The 17539-nt window shown below is 35.9% G+C and overlaps 1 protein-coding gene across 2 annotated transcripts in view; it reads right to left on the bottom strand.

Moving 5' to 3' along the window:
• Positions 1 to 5199, bottom strand: part of LOC149007938 (uncharacterized) — a 59212-nt gene extending 54013 nt beyond the window's left edge. The window contains exons 1-2 of one of the 2 annotated variants that reach the window (XM_089164698.1): positions 4950 to 5199; positions 4759 to 4848 (exon numbers count right to left, since the gene is read on the bottom strand). The gene's annotated coding sequence lies outside the window, so the exon portion shown is untranslated. Of the gene's footprint in view, positions 1 to 4758 lie in introns of both variants that reach the window. The other variant, XM_089164697.1, reaches the window with a different exon arrangement.
• Positions 5200 to 17539: the final 12340 nt, after the last annotated feature.

Below are 17539 nucleotides of genomic sequence, written 5' to 3'. Positions count from 1 at the left end.
ATGGGTATGGAAGGCGAAGGCTAAGGTACTACTGCTAAAGCTATGGCAGGGGATGTCGCCTTTAAACCAAAAGCAATCTTCAAGCTTGTTCTGCGATATCAATAAACCACATTTTGCAAAATCATTCTTTTTGAGAAAACACCATTTCTATGTTAAAGTGAGACAATGATTGATTTAGTTATGTTGAACACTAGAGGTCCATCTACAATCTCACAATGTTAAATTTCTTTTTTCTCAATATATATATTATTTTTTATTTTTGGGTTTAAAATTTTAAGAACAGGCATAATCGCTTGAACGGCTAGAAGTGGGCCAACTATCTTCCATATAGTTATAAATAATATAGATAATAACATATTATTCTATTTCTAATCTTTTTCTATTTATTAGGCTTTAGGCGGCGCATCGGTTGAAATAAAAATCAGGCTATTCTGGATTGGCTAGGTGATTGACTCCTTTCTTTCAACCCCTTCCTACAACAAAAATCTGAAAACAATTAGGGATAATATGATGTGTATAGGAAATTAGGAATCAAACAAATGTATTTTAGACACCACTGGCCCATCTATGACCTCAAAATATCAATAATTTTCCTGCCTATAATTAAAATTTAATATTTTGGAATTATGAAAATGATTCAATTTAAAAAGAAAAGGGAATATACAATTTGTTGGTCTGAAAGTTAATGAAATATATGAAAATGGATTCTACATGTTCTTGTAAGTTCTACCCATTGCATATAATATTTTGTTTAGTTATGCTATGTTACTGTTTGAAACTATTTTTTTAAATAAAAAAGAGAAAAATATATGGATTTTTTTTTGGGGGGGGGGGGGTGATACTAAATAGTTAAATACTAGTTTCAGTGCTCTTAAACAACAAGAATTGATGTTCTTCAGTGATTAATGAAATGTTCGATTCATGCAACAGTTTTTGTCAGACCATGAAAGATGTAGTCACAAAACCTAGGGGTCAAAGCTAGTGGTAGGGGAACATAGGCCATCTTGGAAACCTAGCATGTTTTAATGGAGTACCACTGGACGCCGATAAAAGAAAACCATAGCGCAATTACCTTCATCAGAAGTTTATAAGAGGTGGGACCCCTAGACTCAAACATCATTTGGTAGGGAATTATTCTAAAGTGTCCCTATCTCACGTCATATGAACCCTACAGAGGTAGCCAGGCCCATAAACAATTACACGGAAGGAGTGAATAACACCAACCTCCTGGACGTTACATTGGTTAAATGTTTGTTCCCTAATCTTATGAGTTCAGGGTTCAAGGCTTGGTAGAGGGAGAGAGAATCAAGCAAGAGGAACCCTCAGAAGGATAAGACGAAAATAGAACTTGAAAGGGCATTGTGGAACACAGGTGGAGACTACAACGATGATGATGACAATGATGATAGTGATGATCCTTTGATGCTGGATCAGCATCAAAATAGGCTTCTAACTTGAGTTTTTTGTTCCCTTGTGGAAGGTATGTCTGGTGCTTAAAAGTGCAGGACTATCTGCAGAATTACTGCAAGAAATCCAGCCCCAAGATCCCAAGTGTTTCAAGTCCTAGATGGATAAGGATCATGGTGGTTAAAATCCAATAACCTAGGTTTAGGTTGTGGATTCAGCCTGTCAAATCCATTAGGACATCACCCACTGACTCACAGCAAGGTTAGTATGTACAGCCCCATCCCACCTTCTTTCCCCTTTTTTCCTGTTTGCCCTAAGCCCAATAACCCTAGCTGAACCCTTTTTCCCTCCAGATTCAAGAAGCCTCAATACTCCAGATTTGACCATCAGTTTTGTCAGCCCACAACAATATGCGTTGATTATCTCTTTTTCGTTTGCCCCTGTCCTCTTAATTTCAGAAAGGGATCCTACCAAAATGTTGGCTAAGAAATCAAACAACCCTTACTTTTCACGGGAAATGGATATGGGTATTGTCTTATGCTGCTTCATCAACCTGCCATGTGGTGAGTAATAAGCTTGCCTCCTATGCCACCACAAACCAAATCTGGATGGAGCGAAATCTCAGGCAACAGTCCTCCAGTTCCATATCGTTGTAGCATATTTCGGATGCATTTCCTTTGACATTAGAAGCACAAGCTTCCTTCACTCTCCTTTTGTTATATTGATTCCCCAAGCAACAGGCATACTGTTGTCTAAGGATGTGGCTTTTCTTCTTAGCATTGTTGTCTTTGTTTAATCTGTGTTCTGTCTTTCGGGGCTCCATGTATCTCTTTTATCTTCAGTAATGAATTCTTTATTCACCCAGGAGAAAAAGCAACTAAATTATCCTGTCTGAACAGTTAAGTGTAGAACATTCACATTGCAGCTGCATTGATCTGGCTTAGATTCTTCTTTGGAGCATATCTCTGATCAGAAAACAATGGATTTTTTTCTGACAACAAGGCAGCTACCTACATTGCTAATAATCCTGTATCTCATGAGAAGACTCAGCACATTGAAGTCGACTGTCATTTTGTACTGATGCAGTGAACAGAAACTGATTCCCACACAATTTACAGGCCTGGAGACTTGCTAACTGAAGCATTGTTAGGGTTGTACTCATTCGCTCTGTCCTCCAAGCTTCCTACCATTATTGGAGTGGCATCTTCCTCCTCCCTAAATATGTCATCCATGCAGTGGAAGCTCTTTTCTATGACTTCTCTCGAAAGGTCAAGAGGTCTCCTGCTTAATCCACCCCATTCATTGCTCAAATGTTTGTCATCCTAAATCTGAGGGAGGATGAGCTTATGCCATATCCAAGATGCCAACATAGCAAATGAAGCTCATCTAGAAGATTGGGTGCAAGCATGACTCCATCTGGGTTAACTGGTTTATTCCTTCCCACTCACATCAGATTCAATCTGGCAGCTTCCCTCCCCTCCAAACCCTCATGGATCTGGAGAAAGCTCCTCTCTTGCGTCCTCTCACCCTTTCTGCTATCTCCTCCCAGATCTCTCCTGGTTCTTCCATTTCCTTCTTGTTGGACCCCTGGCATCCGATGGGCATCTTTTTTACCCTCCTTGGACCTCACAATCTCACACTGTGTATGAGTCCTGATTCCCAAATCCACCCCTCTCTTCCTTTATCACTGCTGGCTCTTGGTCCCCTTTACCTCACCCGAGTCTTACACAATTTTGGACTCGCCTTCTCCGTCTCCTTGACATCCCCTGTAACATCACCATTGGACCCCCTCCCCTCCTGTCCCTTGGACCCCATTGCTTTGGTTCAAAGGTCACATTCCCACCACTCGCTCACCCTTTGGAGAGCCTTTACCATTGGCCTCCCCCCATTTCTTTGCCATTTACCCATCATCCCTAGCTATATCCCTAGATGGATTTTTCAGAGAACCTTGACCAATTGTCTTCACTTTCTCTTTGCCCGCCTCCTCTTGGGGAAAGCCTCTCCTTTATTTGGCCCCGCTCCAGGCAATCCTTTAGCTTTACTCGCACTTGATCTTGGATTATGAGATCCTTCTCTGGCAATTCTATTTGTGACCGAGTTAGTAAAATGGTCTTCAGTGCCACCCTCCACTTGTGATGGGAGCGTAACCTTAGGAGACAGACTTCCAAATCTAGATTTTTGGAGTTATTTTGGAATACCATCTACTTTGATGTTTCTGCTAGGCTCTATTCTATTTCTCATCCCCTTGTTGTTGTTATCCCACAGAACAGGCTTATTGTTGTTACTTAGGGTCTTTGTTCTCCTCTCCAACTCCTCCCTTAAAGGCTGGAAGGTCCCCCCCTCTTTTCCCCCATTGTACATTCTCTCCCTTCGAGGCTCTTGAATATAATCTTTATTCATCTAAAGAAGAGAAGAAAAAAAACTGAAGCCTTGTTTTAAACCGTGTTTCTTTGAGGGTGTTCCGCGCTGGACATGGATGATATTAATGCTATAGCTTGAGGGAGAGTATGCTAAGTCATATAATTACGAGTCATAATTGTTAGTCTTTGCTTTAAGTCAGTTGCGGACCTTGCGGTATGAACTTTGGTCTTTACATTGTAATTGTTCATTGCTTGATATAGATGGACTTCAACATCCCACAGCTAGAGTATTCCATTATTCAACCAACGGGCTGTCTTCTCTCTTCTTCTCTTTTATTCCTCTCTTCTCTTCTTTATTTCTTATGACTAGGTACTTGTTCAGGTTTTGTTACTTCTACATATTCAGGTTTTGTTACTTCTACATATTCAGGTTTTGTTACTTCTACATATTTCTCAATCTTGTCTTGACTACTCTGTGTGGTTAAAGTATCCACGACATATCCTTGCTTAATACTTTACATGGATAGCTTTATAACAGTCTTCATGTAAGTGTGAGGTCGTCACCTGAGTTCATATTAATGATAACATGTGATAGTTGATGTCCCCCCCCCCCCCCCCCATGTTCAAAGCAATGAAAAAAAAGAACAACAACAACCTCACACGAATTTGGACCGTCCAAACTAACAGAGTATTAAATCTTGAGTCTCAGACCCAAAAATGAAAAGGGATAAGGGGATTCAACTCATTGTTCGAGCGGGAAAACTATGTGACAGAACAAAGAGTCCAACGGGTGAATCAGAGTTCCCAATGAGAAATGAGGAGAAAATTAACTCTGAGAAGACTACAGAACTGCATTACCTTCCTAAAGCATATATTAATAAATACAAACATAATTATTGAATCCTAAATTCAAAATTAAGCAAACCAAACTATTTTCTTGTTCCCTGAGTGGTACAATTGACAACAAGAAAAACCGTAAGACTGAACTAACCCGATTTCCAAAAGAAACACCATTCGAATCGTTGAGCTCAATAAGTCACAGAAAAAAGGTTCTTTTTTCAGTTAACTTCATCACCAAACCCTGCAGAAGCCCCCAAACAGAATCTATAAAAAAGTGCGTTCAAGAAAGAAAAAGACCGATGCCTAGCAACCACCCACGATTCGAAGGGAGCCTGGACGAACCGTGGAAGATATGCTTCAACGGTGGAGACCGTGGAATTGACCCCAGGGTTTAACGTGGAAGCTGTGGAAATCGATTGATCAGAAACGGAACCCTATATTTCAGTTGTTAGAAAAACGAGGAGAGATCGGAGTTCGGATTTTGTACAGGAGAGAGAGAAAGGGATCCAACATCCATCAAAGATTTGATGGAGCAGGGAAGCCGGAAACGATGTCTTTGGACGCATCTGTGGTTTATTGACAATTACAGAAACACCACTGAGATCAAAAAATACTTTTAGGCGGCGTTTGGATACATTTCTAATAAACGTTTCTCGCAACCTTTGTGCACGATCTTGACCCATGGCCATCGATACTCGAAATTTTGGCGCACTAGGTTGGCCCAAATCAAATAGCGGACCGGGGGAGCCAACGAGAACCCAAACTTAAAGGGGTTTTTTTTTTTCTTTTTTTTTTTTTTGAGTTTTTATATGTGAGTCCCCTTAGTAGACGATAAACTAATGTTGTGTTTTCTTAGTGCAAAATATTATGTGTAAGTCTCGACCATTAGCAGTTATTAATTATATTTAAATTTCAAACTTAGAATGACTAGAATACCTCTCAGGTTATTCAATACATTGTGTTATGAGTCTTATGACTTAAATGTCCTATAACGATTAACCATAAATAACTAATATATATAATACAATATATTATTGAAAGGTATTTTGGTCTCTCTATATTTGAATTTTGAATATATTTAACAGTAGCTAACGGAGTTAGTGTACTTGGGACTCACACGTAATATATTGTACTAAGTGGACCCAACACTAGTTTATAGTCCACTAAGAAGACCTACACATAAAAAACTCTTATTCTTTTTTAAGTTAAGGAGTCATTTCAGGGGATAGGAATTAAGGGGCCCACAAGCAACATTTTACCCTTAGACCTAAAAAGACCAGTAGCTAGTGTAACATTGGAGAAGGTAAGATATTGTACTGAGTGTGGGGGATTATGATGTGTCAACAAAGGGTTGAATTGTCATTTCAATCATTGTTTGAGAAAGTACGACATGAGCACTGAATGGTTGCCTCAACCAATAATAACCAACACCTCTTGTGAATAGGTCATTGTCCAAATTTTCCTTATGGTATTTGCAATAACTTCCCTCATAATATTAATCCTCCTATGTGGAGGCAATAAGTTTGAGAAAGTCATGGGTTCAAGCATCTGTCTCTCCATACTTTCTTTATCCCCCAGAGCCCTTGGGCCGCTAGTTACTATGACTGGTTTGATGATAACAGTAGGAGAAAAAAATGAATGGTAAAAGTGGATAAAAGAGACATAACCCCAAATAAAAATATTACATTTGTCTGAAAAAGCTCATAGAAGTTGTCTCTCTTGCCCTATAAAAAATATTTTTACTGTAAAACTTATGCATAACATTCAATACTCATAAACTTTCCATAGATCAGCCAACTGCAAATTTATTTGATGGAAACATATTCTACAAGTTTACTAATTACTCATAATATAAGAACAACAACAATAGCATTTAGTAAAACTGTTTGTGAAACATTTATAGAAACAATAATAACAATAGCCTTTGATAAAACTATTTATGAAACACATCCAACAAGATTGTTATTTTTTTTGTTTTTTTGGATGATCACAAAGTTGATATTTTTACATAAATGTTATTACTGTTATCAACAACATTGACAAACAAAACTATAGTCTCATAAGGTAGGACAATAAAAACTAACTATAAAAGCTTTCATATAAAAATTCATCTCAAAACAATGGATATATGACTATGTATGAGAAACTAACAGAGATGAATTACTAGGAAGACACTATTTACCTTCGCTAAGACAAAAGAGAAACTAGTTAGATTAAAACCAAGAAGATATGGGACCCATAGTTAGTTCTATATTTTATATATCTCTTGATGAACTTCATTCCTATAGGTTTTCTATTTGGATTATAGTTATCTGGCATTTCAAAATTCAAATATAACTAAAAGACTATATGAGATAAATTTATTTTTTTAATAATTTCATTCAGATAATCCAATTTGATCATGGTGGTTGGTTATTCCTTTTGTAATTAGTTTGCATCTCATTTGCAAATGCCCTTAATTGTGTACTTATATAGTTTATTCTCAATATAGTGAAATATGTCATTCTGTCCACAAAGACAACAAATCACAATTATCAAAAGAAGCTATGATTAATTAGAATAAGCATTAATTAAGTTTATAAAGCACATGAAAAATTAAATATAAAAAAATCTACACTTATGCAATTAGGGATTTTAAATTATAGGTTTGATTTATGACATGTATAACAATTAATGAGTACAATGATATGTGTTTGGAATATAAATGGTTACAGTACTTAAAAAATCACAAACCAACATACATAGAAAATCTACTTCTCTATCACATGAAAATTGCATATCAAAATATAGATAGTTTAAACCCTACGCTCAATTTATAGCAGGTATGACAACACAGGGTCTATGATCAAATATTCGAACCATAAAATAATTATAATACCTGAATACAATTTGAATCACCAAAAAATAGAGTAGATCAGGGAGACAAACTTATCATTTTGTCTACCAATAGAAATTTTTTAGAGTTGACCATAATTGAGGAATCAAAGAAGATCTACTTCTCTAGCACAATAAAAGTTTTCGTCCAAATTTGGTGATTTGAAACCATTCGATCTATAGTAGGTACAAAAATTTAGAGTCTATGATGATGTATTCGAAATATGTAATAGTTATAGTACCTGAATACAATTCGAATCTCTGAAAACAAACCAAAATTGGAATATCGACTTCTCCTTCTGTCTGCCAATAGGTCATGAAAATTTTGAGAATTTAGCCGCAATTGAAGAAGACAACGAATAAAATAGGGTTATAAAATAAGTAGATCCTACAAATAAAGAAAAGTTACACTGTAAAAAGAAGAAGAGATTAGAGATTACCTACTATATGAGAAGCGATCGAGCATTGGCAATGGATACCTATAGGTATGCCTTCCCCTTTTGCTTAGCCTTTGTTTTTATAAGTCAGGTTTTCCGTAACGACATAATTCGATGGGTGACAGTTGTTCTTAAAATATGCATGATATTTATGCATGTAGAACATACAAAAAGCACTATACACTGAGAATGAACCGGGTTCGTTCTTCAATAATGGAAGAAGAAACCAGTTTAACCAAACATAGTTATCCTTTTTGTTCCCGAAACACGTGAGCACATTAGACCCATCCATAATAGAGTTATTGAAAATATACTAAGAATATTATATATGTAAAGTATATTGACTTTATATAGTGCAATAACACACAATGTCTATACCCTAGGTATTAAGTGCATACAACAAGAGAAGAGCAAATGGGTGGAGACAAGGGGATTAGAATGTTCAACTTCCGATGGTTAGGGGAGGGGGTGTTGAACCATCGACATCTGCGTTGAACATGGGCTAGCACCCACCACACTAGGAGATGATTTAGTTCGTCTGACAAATTTTATTATTAAATTTAATAAAAAATTGCAAGAGATAGTTTAGGAAGGTAGCTTATTAGCTAATATACCAAAATATAGGACACTTAGATATGTGTTACCTACACTCACTGAGCAAGAAGCAAGGGTGTATATGTACATAGAAACACCAGAGCACTACGTGTGGAACAAGCAAGCAAAATGTTGGACCCCATGGAAGATACAGATTGGGCGTCTAAATGCAACAAATCCTACAGAAGGTGAAAGGTTTTACTTTAGAATCCCATTAAATCACATCCAAGGCTCTACATCATTCAGAAACCTTTTGTGCGTCAATGGAAAAGAATACCCCAGCTTATTTAAATAAGCCTCCCAAAAAAGGGGCCTAGTAAAAAGCGATTACGCAATCTCGGAATGCCTTAAAGAGGCAACCCATTTCAAATACCTTAAGTAATCCGCAAACTCTTTGCATTGATACTTGTCTACTGTGAACAAGCAGATGTTCAAGAGTTGTGGGATAATAACATATAAGCAATGGCATAGGACTATCGGAGACAAAGTGACGCCCAACTACCACACAATCCTAGGGGTGTCAACGGTGCGGTTTCGGGCGGGGCCTAACGGTTTGGGCTAACTATTTAGATTTAGGTTGACTAACGGTTTATAGTGTTTAAGAAAGAAAAAAACAAGAAGAAACAATTGAACATCCTACAACAAAAGCGAAAACTATATGGAAAACAAAATTGCTATTGGTCAATTTCCATAAAAAAAAACCCACAAATTCTATAGAAATCAAGAACCTAGATATTAAGTAGTAAAATGACTATTTGATATTTGAATTCAATGCTTAATTTTTTTAATTGTCTATACCAACTACCTAATGTTAATATAATTATTTAAATATTATTTAATGTAAAATTACAAAACGGGTTGTAAATGGGTTATAACGGGTTGCGGTTTGGTTTCAGGTTGGTGCGGGCTCCACAACCCTCAGCCCAATTACTGCCCATTAAGGTTCGGTTCGGGCTATAACAGGCCAGTGTGGATCGGTTTTAACGGTTCGGGCTATAAATTGACACCCCTACACAATCTTATCATACATATATATTGGCAACTAGTTACAAAGCATGGGCAAAAGCATAAAGGACTACGTCTTGCCACATTTGGATGACCAACTGGGGGACAGTGCAACTAAAGATATCTTCAATGAATACGCTGTATAGACATTGTTTGAAGACTATGAAGCCGCAAGACTGCTAAATTTAGAGCAAAGTAAGGCATACTCCTTAATTCTACAGCATGTGAATGACAACAAAAGCGGAAGTTTCTTCATCAATTGGCCAGGAGGAAAAGGGAAGACATTCATTTACAGAGCTCTATTAGCAACCATCAGAAAGACATGCCATATAGCCCTAGTGTTAGCAATGATAACTCTATGAAATAGAGTTGATTCTAGTAATTTTATACTTGAGATAACTTGATTCAATAATATTTTTATCTTATAGTGTTAGTTGCAATTAAATTTCGTTTTAGTGAGTCTTAGTGTTTAAAATCTTGTAAAGGTCTCTTATGTCATTCATGCATGAGTTTCTCTTGAATTAATGGATGGATTTGATCAACCCTTTTTTTCTTGGCATTGTAGGAAAATAACCATAAAGGATGAAGATATGACATGAAACATAGAAGATGAACATATCTTTTCAGTTTGCTGTAAAAATGTCGTAGCATCACAGTAGCAGAATATTCCTAGATTGAACACACGTGGTACCACTTAGTGAAATGACTGAAAAGGGCTAACTAATTGGACTTTCTTATTGTCACTATATGAAGGATCTCATCCCTTGATATCAAAAGAAAATGTTATAATCCTACAAGCCACTTTTACCCTATCACTTTGGGAGAAAATTGGGAAAATAAAGAGGATGAAGAAAGAGAAGAACGGGGAGAATAACCAGAGAAGGACCGGTGAGAAGAGGAAGCTGAGCTCGTGCATAAAGAAGATCTGCTGGAGATAGGAAGCTGGAGCAATGTGGAAGCATCTCTGAGTTTTCTATTTGATTTTATAATTTTTAAATCTTCATACTCTAGCTAAACTATGTTAATGACTGCATATATTTATCTGTTTTTGAACTTTAATATGAGCTAATCTCTTATTGTGTTGGGATGATAAGAGCACCCGAACCTGTGATTTGAGCTATAATTATCCAGTTCTCTGTAGCTCTCTTTTAACACAGTCTATTATCAATGTATTCAGCATGTTAGTTTTTTATTAATTCATTTATTGACTGATCATTCGTGAGTGAATGTTGTGGTTTTAGTTAATTGGAAAATTAATTAGACATAGATAAATGCTAAATATCGTGAGTTAACTTAATCCTTATTTGGGTTTAGCTAATTAGTAGGTAGAGTAGGAATACTCACATGCCTCACGTAGCCATTATTGGAACTCAGGTGTAGTTTGCATCCTCAGTTCAATTCTCCATAGGAATATGAATGTTTTGAATTAGGATGTTAGTGCATATGTGAATTGGAAGATACTTGTATGCAATTGTGTTATAGGTTCTTTGATGTACCTTGTGCTGTAGCGTTGCTGTAATATTAACAACCAAATTCAGGGGAGGGGAAATTGACTCCCCACATTCTTACCAATTATTATAGTTCCTTCTATTGCATATTTTTCAGTTAGTATACTTAGTTTAATTTACCTGTCCCTTGTCTATTTAGTTCACTAATCACAAAGAAATTTTGTTAATCTTGTTTAAATTAGCCTTCCTTTTACATTGATAGTTATTGATAAAATTCTCCGTGGGATCAATACACTACTTATTATTTACTACTTGATTGCGACACGTACACTTGTGTAGCATTTTTAGGCACAACAAAACAAGCAACATCAACAGTAGTGTTTACAATAATGCGTGGGGGGGGGGGGGAGAACAACACATTCAGTATTTAAAATACCTATAAACATCAATGACACAACAATGTGTAACATCTCAAAGCATAGTAGCACAACAGAACTAATTTGTATAGAAAAAACTCCTAATATGGGACGAAGCTCCCATGGCTAAACGACAAGCAATTGAAGCAGTAGAGCAAACATTACAATATACTATGGGGGTAAGAGAATCGTTCGGTGGCAAAATAATTGTTTATGGAGGAGATTTTAGACAAATAATTTCAGTGGTACCACAAGCTACTAGAAGTGAATAATTCCATGCAAGCTTAGTAATATCTTACTTATGGCCAATGATGAAAAATTACATCTGGCAACAACCATGAGAGTACGAACCGATCCAAATTTCATCCAATACTTATTTAGGGTGGGAAATGGAGAAGAAAAAATAATTCGAAAGGGCAAATATACGTATCAAATAAAATGTTGGTACAATATACAGATGAAGAACCTGTTGTAGATGAACTAATAAAAGAAATCTTTCCCACATTGGAGAACAAAGCCCTACTTGTGGATTACACCCAAACTAGAGCCATCTTTGCAACTAAAAATGACCTGGTCGACAACATAAACGACAATTTTATCCGACAATTACCAGGGGCTATGGTTACGTACTACAGCTTCGACTCAATATCAGATGATGCCAGCACACAATACCCTGAGGAATTCCTCAATTCCTTAACTCCTAATGGCCTTCCACCACATAAGTTGACATTGAGAAAAAAATTGCCCACTAATGCTGCTTCATAACTTGTACCCTTCACTTGGGGAAAGCAACGACACAATAATGATTTGCCATGATTTCAGGCAAAACTTTATCCTAGCTAAGATTGCAATGGGATAATTTATAGGAGTACTGGTAGCTCTACCAAGAATACCATTATGCCTTGTAGAAAATTAAGGCTACCCATTCCACATACGTAGAGAACAATTCCCCATACAGTTGTGCTTTGCAATGACCATAAACAAATCCCAAGGCCAAACGATCCCACATGTGGGAATCTATCTCCCCCAACCAGTGTTTGCCAATGGCCAGCTGTATGTAGCACTATCAAGAGGAATATCCATGCCAACAAAGTCTTGATAACCAAAGCGTCTAGAAGAAACACTAACACATCTTGCACAAAGAATGTAGTATACAAATAAGTATTGCTAACAAACGGGTATGTACATTACGAACAAAACAACTCTTCTCTATACCATGCTTACCAAAAAAAACAAACAAACTATCTTCTCTAAACTATATACAACATACAAAAGTGTTAACTAGGATATAGATGAGCTAACATATATGTTGAATGGCTGCAGGGAAACAAATAATAGAGCACAGTCTAAAGAACTCATTGACAAGCATTGTTGACAAAGAACATAGGCAAGTGTTGAAAGGGGAAAATGTCCATTCACTTGAAATCAAATACACAATACCTAGGCGGTGGCACACACATGAACGTCCAAACGCTAACTGCAATCAATAGTAGTAGAAAACAAAAGCCCACAGTAGAAGGCTGCATTAACCACACAAGATAAATATACACCGCAAACCAATGACAAGGAAAAGACAACGGAAAACAAGCAAAGCTAGGAAAATGTTAGAAATACAACCTCCCTCACAAATAAATAGACAACAAAATAAATTCAACGACAACTAATAATCGTATGGGGATATTCTGGCTAATAGTAATAACCACATGGGCAAATTGTAGGTATTGTTCTCTTTCCCAATTAATATGAGACACTCAAAATAAATGAATAGAGAGGTTTCGAGATTCAATAATGGAATATTAATAATAAGTGATACACAATGATTAATCATTACAACTAATAAGTAGACAACTGAATAATTCCAATAACAACTAATAATCATATGGACAGTGTATACATTTTAGTAATCCGTCTTTTATTCTAATGAATCACCATCTAAGACTTGGTTTAGCAGTGTGTTGCCATAATAGTATACTGAACCACAACAACAACCTACCCAGAGGCAAAGCAAATTATCATTATTAAACATTTGCACCAATATGGAGTACACTAAGTGGCTTACATATTGTTATCTTCCATTAGTTCATTGTCATAATAGCGTTATATAATTTTCATAGCATAATAACCCCCTTTTTTTTTCAGGCATGTAACAGGAAATCCAAGCTAGGCTATACTCAGCTACAGTAACAGGTATCTCTCTTAGTAGTGCTTTGTTCTATTATCCAGTTCGCTTACCTTTTCTTTTTCTTCTTTCTTGCTGATGTTTATTGTTAATTTGTTATTTGCACTATAATATCTTCTTCTTTGCAACCCTGTTTCCAAATTATTATTTTTTGCAGATTCTGAACGACTCTCGTGGACTACCAGTGTGCTATAGACATTTGAGTCTAGTTTTGTTCAAGAAGATGAATACACAAACTTGGGAAGAATTGGTTTATGTGATTGTTTGCTTGATGGTTTGCATGATTGACTGATAGCATACTCAACTCAACTAGTATGTCTTCTTGCTACCTTTCTTACTCACTATCTAAATAAATCTTCTCTGATTGGTGTCCAAAATACTTGGGTATGTGGTAGAATGTTAGATTACAACTTTTGAGAGGACAGCTTCATGCGAAGATTTTGACCCCATAATGTGGAAGAGGAGGAAATTTGTTCTCGATACTGCCCTAGAAAAAGAGAAGAGTGGGGCAGAGGTCCAAGTAATTGTTTTTTACTCTACAACCAAAGACTTAAAAAAGTGACAACAAATCTTGACAAGGTGCTTGCCTATCTAACCTCGATTAAGCGTTCCTGATCATATTTTTGGATTATGAAATTGGACTCCCTAGTTTGGTTTGCTTTCGCCAAAACATTTTACCCTAGTATTATATTGGTGTCTTATTATATATGGCTATATGCGGTCCAACTATATTGTTTCACATTTATGGTTTGCACATTGAAACAAACATAGTTCGACTCTCTTTTTTGGGTCATTCAAATGCAAAAATCCACGAAGGCGACAAGAGATGCCACTTGCTCTTTCCGTTCCTTCTCTTTCAGAGTGGAGCACTCCTTTTTGGTAGTGTTCTGAGCAAACCTTCATGTGTTTGATACAATCTATGCAGGACTCCACTTCTAAGTCTAGCAAATTATGGGTTTCTATTGGTTTCAATTGCCTTATTATGTGAATAAGGTAGTGATGTTTTCCTCTTTAGAAGCATGTTTGAACTTGAGCTAGGTAATGCTATTCCTATGTTCAAAACTTTTAATAGGAGGCTCTAAGACACTGAATTATCGGTCAGATATATGTTGCTACATTATTGGAATTTAACGGGAAGTTGGGCAACTAAGCTACTCCACAATCCAACCAACGATCAAGAACAAGAAGGAATCTGAGCTCATAGCAAGGCCTGCCGAATAATGCGCACGTAATGTACTGTAAGCGCTGTGGGATTACACTAAAGTTTATTTCCCACCTCTAATTTGTACAATTTCCTATTGTGGTGTCAAAATGATTCAGTGAGGTTACAAGAAAACTTAATCCTCGTGGTTTGTAGGATAATGCAATCCTAGGATAGATTCATTAGGAATGCAACTCTCTGATGGATGCATTGGAGTCTTCCATGTTGCCTCACCAATGAATTTTCTAAGGATCCCGAGGTGAGATTGACAGTGCTCCTCTTGCACAATAATGGGACCTCCATCTGCTATTACATTATATTTTGCTAAATTATAATGACTATCTAATAAAATGTTTATTTTAATAAATAAACGTGTTCTTAAAAAATTAAACTCTGTTTATTTGGCTTAAATTTTTTTGTGGCATAATGAAATCACAAAGGCAACAGTCAATAGAGTGAAGAACATTATGAGATCAGGCATCAAGCCAAAAAATTGATGGTAGGTTCCTTAATACATCATCCACAGGGGCAGTTGTTGGAGAACACAAGACTGAAGAGCATGACAAGAGTTGCAGAACAATTGTGGATTTATGCAAAGTTCAAAAGATGCTAGGTGTTTTAGCCTCTAGATTCCTTCAATGAGTTAAAATAGGTTTTGGCTTTTTCATCTTTGTTACTGAAATATATATGCTATATATGGTTGGAGTAAATACAAATAGTTGTTTCCAGGTTTCGTCCCTTGATTGCATTATATATATTTGTCTTAATGAATTCTCATGGTGTGGTGAACCATTTAAAATCATTGCCAACATCATCTCTTTGTATCATTGATTTTTGTTCATTTGAATCTCAACCCTGCAATCATCTCGGCAAGCCTAACCATTGCAAGCCATATTATTCCACCATTAACAGATCTCCTATTTAATGTGTCCTTAAGATCATAATTTACATGACAAAAAAAAAAAAAAACTGAACAAAAAGTAAATTCCGGGCTGTAACACGCCGAGGAAGGTGGAAAATTATTCTACACTTCACAATGTGAGGTTACCAAAGTTTAAGCTAATAAGCCTATCTTCTTGCTTTACAGTGTCAATCGGGTTTTGTATCACAACACTCAGGCTTGTCCGGATAGACTCCATTGATGATGTGCCTTGTGTTTATGGGGAGAAATGATGCACTTGAACAACTCCCGACTTCCACATCTAAACCAAAAAAACGACATTAGTAGTAGAAAATAAACACAAAGCCTATGTTCAAAAGGTAAATGATTTAGAAATTTTAACACCATTATCACCAAAAGAAAATAGAGAAGGCATATGAGTTCATTGGCTATTAGTTATTACTGGAATTAGCCACCAGTTAAGTAAATAGCAACAAAAATATTCACCCATTACCTTGTTTTATTATCTTCCCTGTGCAATTGTTCTAAAATATTAATTTATGTTTATAGATTATCAAATGCATAAATAAGAGCCAAATCAAAATAACAAACAAGAAGTTTCACCATGCCGAATGCCAAACTCCCTCAATATGAGTTTATGACTCATAAAATTGTAAGGTCAAAACCATAATGAATCTTCGAGAGAAAACTGTGAAGACACGTCACCTAGTCTACTCAACAAAACCATTGTGTTGCTTATCCATAGTGGATATTCAAACAATCGGAGGCTACCATTGATTTCTATCTTTGAAGCCATAAACACGTCCTAAACATTGGGCCAAATAATGAATCCTGGCCAATATGGACAAATATTCATAAACAAATCATAAGCCTATTAACATAGACAGATTCCTTATGCTATACACCTAAACGTGTGTTATGCCGACCAAATAGAATCACCTCTTATTTTAGTTATTTCAGTTGACTCTTTTTGTCTGGGTGAAGGTTTCTTTTGGTTTATACTAATATTCCAAAGGATCATGTAACGCGAGATCCATCGGTGAGATAGTCTAATACGAAAATGGATATGGAAAGCGATAATGAAGCCAACGTTATTCCCTTTTTCTACTAGGCTTTGAGCAATTATAAATCTAGTGATGTTTTCATCATTAAACACATTGATTACTATATACCACACAACTGTTACATCATTTTGCCAGGGTTCTTATCTTCAACAGTGGATGCATAAAAATCCAACCAACCAAGCCTACTCATATTCATATATTCTGGTTAATGATAAACCTCTGGGATAATTATTATTGCCCTCCTTATACTTTTGTTTTATTACTAATCAAACCTCATTCTTTATGAAATTACTATTGCCCCCTCACTTATAACAGTGTTAAGTGGCTATTAAAATTAAATATGAAATGTATATTTACCCTTCATTAAAATTAAGAAGTTAAAAATATGACATTACCCTCATTTATACAAACTATATTAAATATCAATTATATCTTAAAATCTTATATTTTATAATTTGTTTTGGATTTGGTGGTACCACATACTTATGGTTGTTGAAACTCTCACATTCCACTTAAAATTTTCATAATCACAATGATTGAAGCTTTACAAATAAATTAGCATATAAGATGCTAATTGATATGAAATTTGGTAACATGCATAATAGTCAGCACATATTAGGTGATTTCCAAATTTCAACTTTGAATTAAATTTGATGTTTCTTAATATTTTAAGTTTTATTTAATTACATCTTCCATTTATTTGGTGATTTATTTTTAGGGAATAAAAATCACATATTTCATTTATTTGGTGGTTTATTTTTAAAAAAGAAAAGTTAATTTAAAGTTAATTTTTTAACATAGTTAATTAAGGGT

This window comes from Hakea prostrata, chromosome 8, assembly GCF_041222555.1.
Source record: "Hakea prostrata isolate BN-2017 chromosome 8, UWA_Hpros_2, whole genome shotgun sequence".
NCBI classification, from domain to species: Eukaryota; Viridiplantae; Streptophyta; class Magnoliopsida; order Proteales; family Proteaceae; genus Hakea; species Hakea prostrata.
Note: the sequence above shows the minus strand (reverse complement) of the source record. Positions and strands in the feature narration are given on the sequence as shown.